This window comes from Xyrauchen texanus, chromosome 3 (genome assembly GCF_025860055.1).
Source record: "Xyrauchen texanus isolate HMW12.3.18 chromosome 3, RBS_HiC_50CHRs, whole genome shotgun sequence".
NCBI classification, from domain to species: Eukaryota; Metazoa; Chordata; class Actinopteri; order Cypriniformes; family Catostomidae; genus Xyrauchen; species Xyrauchen texanus.
Window position 1 is genome coordinate 37,087,543 of NC_068278.1, and position 6,626 is coordinate 37,094,168.

At 36.0% G+C, this 6,626-nt stretch overlaps 1 long non-coding RNA gene across 1 annotated transcript; it reads left to right on the top strand.

The window, feature by feature from the left end:
- Positions 1-6,295, top strand: LOC127630395 (uncharacterized). Its single transcript, XR_007968859.1, has 5 exons — positions 1-54; positions 1,283-1,450; positions 2,796-2,829; positions 3,256-3,334; positions 4,743-6,295. It is a non-coding gene; the product is annotated as an uncharacterized LOC127630395 (long non-coding RNA).
- The last annotated feature ends 331 nt before the right edge of the window (positions 6,296-6,626 follow it).

The window sequence follows — 6,626 nt, forward strand, 5'->3', positions numbered from 1 at the left end:
CAGCGCAGAAGCACATGGACTGAGGAATCGACACTCTTCTTCGGTAAATGCAAGGTAATATATTTTGATTTAAACCTCATTTTCTGCTTTATTTGTTTAATGCTCTTAATAATTGTTAAGTGTTTTTTGTACTTTTTTGTTTTCATGCTGTTTTGTGTGACGTATTAGATCATGTTAAGTACTTGCACAAACACGTTATTCACTACGCGTTATTTGTAGGCATTTCTGTTAAAACTAGTCTTTGCCCGCTTCATATCTGTAAAATTAGTTGACTGGTTGCATATTAAATAATTTAGAAATGTATATGTTTTTGATGGGCACGAGTATGGGAGTACTGGAGTAGTTTGAACTGAAGACTGGTCATTAGAATGAGGCAGCGCAGACTGACATGGACGCATTCACCCTAGAGCAGGGGTTCTCAACCTTTTGCAAGCTGGGCCCCCCCAAAGCTGGTTCATTGCAGTTGGGGCCCCAGTGCCCCCCGCCCCATGCTTTATTGTTGTTATTATTATTATTATTATTATTATTATTATAATAATTGGCAGTAGCACCAGACTTCTAATGTGAGCTTGCAGGCATTATTATTATTATTATTATTATTATGAGTAGTAGTAGTAGGCCTATCATCATTACTAGGCTATTGCTATATAATTATATGAGGTTACATGCTTTATTCTTGTTATTATTATTATTATTATTATTATCATCATCAGTAGGCCTATTATCATTACTAGGCTATTGCTATAATTGGGAATTGGCACCAGACCTCTGATATTAATTTATGCTTTATTATTGTTGTTATTATTACTAGGCATAATAGTAGGCATCATGTGCATTTTTTACAGAAGCTTGCTGGTAGGTGATGTTAATGTGAGACCTGAGCCTGCTTTGCCTTGCAAAGATCCTCAATTCTTGGCTCAATGTTTGATAAACATAGCCTCAAATCATCCTCGATTTGTGCACGATTGCGGTATTTCGTTTTGAGTGCAGTCATTTTTGAGAATCCTGCCTCACACAAATATGTCGACGCGAAAGGAAGGAGAATCTTCAAGGCGACGTCACAGAGTTCAGGGTATTCCTGCATCAATGCTGCCCAGAATGCCGAAAGAGGGCAGGAGCTAAAGAGTTCCTTCAGTCTACTGTCACTCTTCAGCTTAATAAGCTGTTCCTGCATATCAATTGATAGCTCGTTTGCTGTGCACACAAACGGATCTCGAACCCACGCAAAAGAGCGATAATCCTCTTTAAAGTACGTCGCAAATTGTTTTCTCATTGCTGACAGGTGCTCAGATGCTGATTGAAGTAGGGAGGAGAAATCGTGTGACGTGCCTGCATCAGTGATAAAGTCTGCAAGGCTGGGGAACATGTCGCAGTTCCCTCGACTGATGCGGCCATGCCAGAGGTCTAGTTTTTGTGTGAAGGCGTGCACTTTGTCTGCAAGGAGCAAAATGTGAGTTTCGCGGCCTTGCAAAGACAGGTTGAAATCAAACAAATGAGCGCCGTTTTCTGAAGTCTATGAGCGCAGCACACACAAATAAACTAAACTGACATACTGCAGTTAAATTTCAAAATGTGGTGTTTTTATATTTATAACATTTGAATACAGTTCAGCAACATACATCACACGACCTGACGACCAAGAGAGCTGACAATTGACCATCACTTAATTTACCATCACCTCACGATTGAAAATGTGACACTGATTTCATATGACAGTTCAACAAACAAGTTAATAATATTAAGTCACTTACATTTTAGACAAAGTAATGACTGTTTTGGTCTATTTTAGCAGCGAAAATAGATCCGATGAATCCAAACAAAGATCACAGCATAGCCATAGCGCATCTCACAGCAATACTCAATCGTGTTTTGAATGATTCAGTGTTGTGAACGAATCGGTTGACTCAAAGATTCAATGACCCATTCACAAACATCTGTCTCATTCTTGATGAATCGGCCGTTTGAACGAATCGTTTGAATGAACGACTCAATGACTCGCTTAATGAAACCGCTTATGCTTATCACCTGCATTTGCGCTCACTATCGACAAACCAATCAAATTTGTTCAAAACTTTTTTTTTTTAAATCAGTCCAAACACATTTAAATTTTTATTCAGGAGTTATGTATATACAAAACTATAACTTTTTATGACAGTAGTTTAGTGATAAAAAAAAAATGTGCCCAAATTTTTTTTTTCCAGTTTTTTTTCCCTTCCATCGTAGCCTACTCGCGCCCCCCCGGGAGATTGTCCGCGCTGGAACCGGTTGAGAAGCACTGCCCTAGAGAGAGCGAAATCCAAAGTACAAATGGATGTAACAGACCACGACATCTTGAGCCTGGTTCTTTTAAAGTAACTCTTTTTAATTTGATACGCGACATTTGATATTTAAAAACGCAACGATGTGTGGTGAACTCCAGTCAAGCCGGTTGCGGCGAAAATAATGTGATTGCTTATTATGATTATTACGCAAGTCTGCAGGCACCAAAAAAAAAAAAAAAAAGGGGGGCGGTATTCTGAGGTACTTTTCAATTGAGTTTATCAGCGAGTATTTATCAGACCCCATCGCTGCCACCTCTTCAAGTAGAGTATTATCATCATTATTAGTATTATGTATTTCTTATTTAAATATAAATCAGCACAGAAACTTCAACAGGCTTTGTTTTTAATACCTGTTTCCGTTTTAGTCATTGTCCAACATTGTAAGTTAGCCACAATTTTAAGAAATATATGCATCTGATTTTGTTTCTTTTACTTTTGATTGAAGGATTAACTATTATTATTATTTTTTTTTAGAGTACCAGATGATGACCTACTATGCAGTGGAAATGTAAGTTCTGTACTTATACATCTGAAAAGAGGGCACAACTTCTTAAGCACTATCACATAAGCCATGAACATATTCTTGAATTGTTTCAATACCATGTCTCCATTCTGAGTGTCCATGTCATTCTACGTATTAAAAGTACATTTATCAACAATCCATTTCCAACCAAAACTTGAGGAATGTATGGGCCGTTGAGAAATCTATGGACAATTTGATTTGAGGGGAAACATACTTTCTTTAAGAAAGTGATCCGTGATGCACAAAATTTCAAACATGCCCCCCTAATGCTGGCCAAGAAGGATCAAATGGCAATTGCCTCTTATGAGTTGTGAAGATACATTCACTGCAAGTTGTTCAGCCTTCTCTAATAAATGACTCCTACCCTTTAGCGGCTTATAATATCCTTTTTTCTTTGTTTTGTAACTTTAGTTTGCCATGTCGATGACACTTCACATTATTGTGCATGACAGTGACATCTTGGAGAAGTGGCCTGCACTTTTCACAGAAAGTAGGTTATGAAAAAGTTCTGGGTGTACTTTTACAGTCGATACTGTATTTGTCTCTTGGGAAAAAATTCTGGTTTGTGACATTGGTGATTTAAATTCCTTAAATTGATGCAATAATATATACTATAAATTAAATTCTGTGTTCTTAAAGGGATAGTTCACCCAAAAATGAAAATTATCCCATAATTGACTCCTAGCCATCCTAGGTGTATATGACTTTCTTTTTTCAGCCAAACACAAACACTGTCTCTACCAAGCTTTATAATGGGAGTGAATGGTACCTTCGATTTTGAAGCCCAAAAAACCGCATCCATCCATAAAAAAAAAATCATCCATACAGCTCCAGGGGGTTAATAAAGGCCTTCTAAAGCGAAGCGCTGCATTTTTGTAAGAAAAATATCCATATTTATAACTTTATGAACTATAATCACTGGCTTCTGGTCACGGCCGTCCCCTTGTTCACTGGATTCCTCTATCCGCTGCGCTTTCACATTTGTCACTTATCACCGGAGCTTACGCTACGCCGGAACTCGACTCTCTTGTGATTGTGTGGATGGCCGTTACCGGATGCCAGTGATAATAGTTTATAAAGTTATAAATATGGATATGTATCTTTAAAAAATGCATCACTTCAGAAGGCTTTTATTAACCCCCTGGAGTCATATGGATTACTTCTATGATGGATGGATGTGCTTTTTTGGGCTTCAAAATCCAAGTTACCATTCACTCCCATTATAAAGCTTGGAAGAGCCGGGATATTTTTTATATATCTCTGATTGTGTTTGGCTGAAAGAAGAAAGTCATATACACCTAGAATGGCTTGAGGGTGAATAAATTATGGGATAATTTTCATTTTTGGTGAACTAACCCTTTAATAATTCAGATCAATGTAAAATTACAATAAAGTATTCCATTGAACTTGTGACTTTCCAAGTCTTCTGAAGACATTCAATATGATACAGTAAACTAGAAAACAAAGTTTAAAGGAATAGCTCACCCAAAAATTATAACCTTATGCTGAGTGATTTAATCCATGTCTTCTGAAACAATATGTTCTGTTTTGTAAATCTTGTCATCTCTCTCATGATTTAAAGCTTGATTACATTTCCTTGTGCTTGATGTTTACATTGAGCACTGTACACCTGCTGTGGTTAACAAAAATTAATGAAGTTTAAATTTTTTTGGTTAATGAACAGCCCCTGGGCCCGGTTTTCAAAAGTAATCCACTAGGATTTTGGATAACGGATTGGATCAAATCTTGAAAATGGGTTTTTCAAAAGAAAAAACGGATTACTAAATCCGGATCAATTTTATCCGGATTAAACCTTTTGAAAAACCGGCCCCCTGGTCACTAGAATATATCCAGCACTGAACAGAAATTCACACTTCCTATTTTTCATTCTCTTATAGGATTCAGATGTAGATGCAGGCTTCAGTGAATTAGCTTTTGGACTGCTCACAGTTTTACCATACATCCACATGCCCTCAACGTGGACGCAATGGAGGGAAGAATTGTCGTGATGATGTCCCAAATTTGCCTCATTCTGTATGTCTCCACTTTGCTTTGATCTATGCTCTAAATTTAGACCATCCAAAGACAATGAGGAATCACATTTGATTTTATTCAATGGGTATTTCTGTCTTTGGGAGGACAAGAATCTCAAACCCAAACACCAAACCCTTAAAAATAGTATTTTAAGCTGAACTTGTTTCTGGCACATTTTGCTGTAATTGCAGTTCAGTTTTTCCAAATTGAAAAGGCTCTTTCTTCTCTTTTTTTTCCCTTTTTTAAATACTTTTTTGGAGTTTGCACAGTGCCTGTTCTGCAAATGCTCTATACCTTGTTTATGGTCCAGATATAACAGATTGTTTTAAAGGCATAGTTTTTTTTATTGTGGTGTTCTTAGTTTCAGCTGTTTATTACACAAATAAACAGTTGAGAATTTCAAACTTGTTACGAGTGTTATTTGAACTAGAAAAATTATGTTCAGTTTGCTTAAAGAAAATCTGGAAAGCGATTGCACGTAGTATTTTAAGTTTACACAACTTAAAGTGATACAGTAAACTCATGTTGAGATCAGTGGTATTTCAGATTTAAAGTGAATTGTATTAAATGTAATTTAATTGAGTTAAATAATAATATATAAATAAATAATTTGTAAGGTTACTAATTAATTTATAGAAAATTAACAAAAAAATTTAGTTAACTAGAAATGTACTATTAAGTTTAACTCTTTCCCCGCCAAACACGGAATTTTCCGGGTTTTATGAAAAAACGCTTCCCCGCCAAACACGGAATTTTCCGGGTATCCGTGTTTTAGGTGGTATACGGTAAGGAAGACCTGCGCGCATCTTTTGAAAGAGTACGCAACTCTTTGATCAAAGAAACAGACCGCGATCGTCTCAAACGTGAAGTGGAACACCATACTAAAACTAAAGCACTTGTTTGATAAAAATGCCTTTTTCTCAGCTTTTTGTCCGAAATGTTGTTTTTGACAAAACCTACCTCTGTTCAAGTGGCAATAAAAAAAGAACATATGAAGATAAAATAAAATCGTTTATTTTGCCTAAAAGCAGAGGCTCAGATCTTTATTTTGATATATAGCATCTTCATATATTCATGGAAGAAAATATTCTGCGGGCCATTAAATTTTAGCGAAAATCGTCAAAAACCCTGGCGGTGGCTGGCAACTTTTTTAAAAACGCTGGCGGGGAAAGAGTTAATAACAAGTTGACATTACTTGTATAGGAACATTAATATAACTTCATTTTAGTAAGTACGTTTTCTTTGCAAAAATAAGGCAATCGGTTTCCTTAATTTTTAAGTAAACTTGAACATGTAAAATTTTTCAATGTATGCAGGTAAAATATTTAAAATACTGTTTTGTGTTAGACGATGTAATGTTTAAAGTATATTGTACAAAGTATGACTAAGTAATGAACAGTTTTTTATTGAAGACAAAGTGTGCAATTTGTAGTATTTTGAATAAGCCAAAGGTGTTACTGAGCATATACTTTTTACTCAAATATAATACACTTGTGGTATATTGCTTGTGTGTTTCGAAGACACTTGCAATTAATTTGTAATGTACTTGCAACACAAATAAAGTACACTTTAATATCACTAATCTAGCATGTGATTACCCTACACTGGCATATACTTAAAGTCAGGCACGTGCACACATAGACATCAAAAGGGGCTTGAGCACCTGCCCTTTTTTCAGGGGTGCTTCTTTTTTTTTTTTTTTTTTAAATAATATATATTCCTGTTTGCACAGCTTCCCTGTCAAGCAA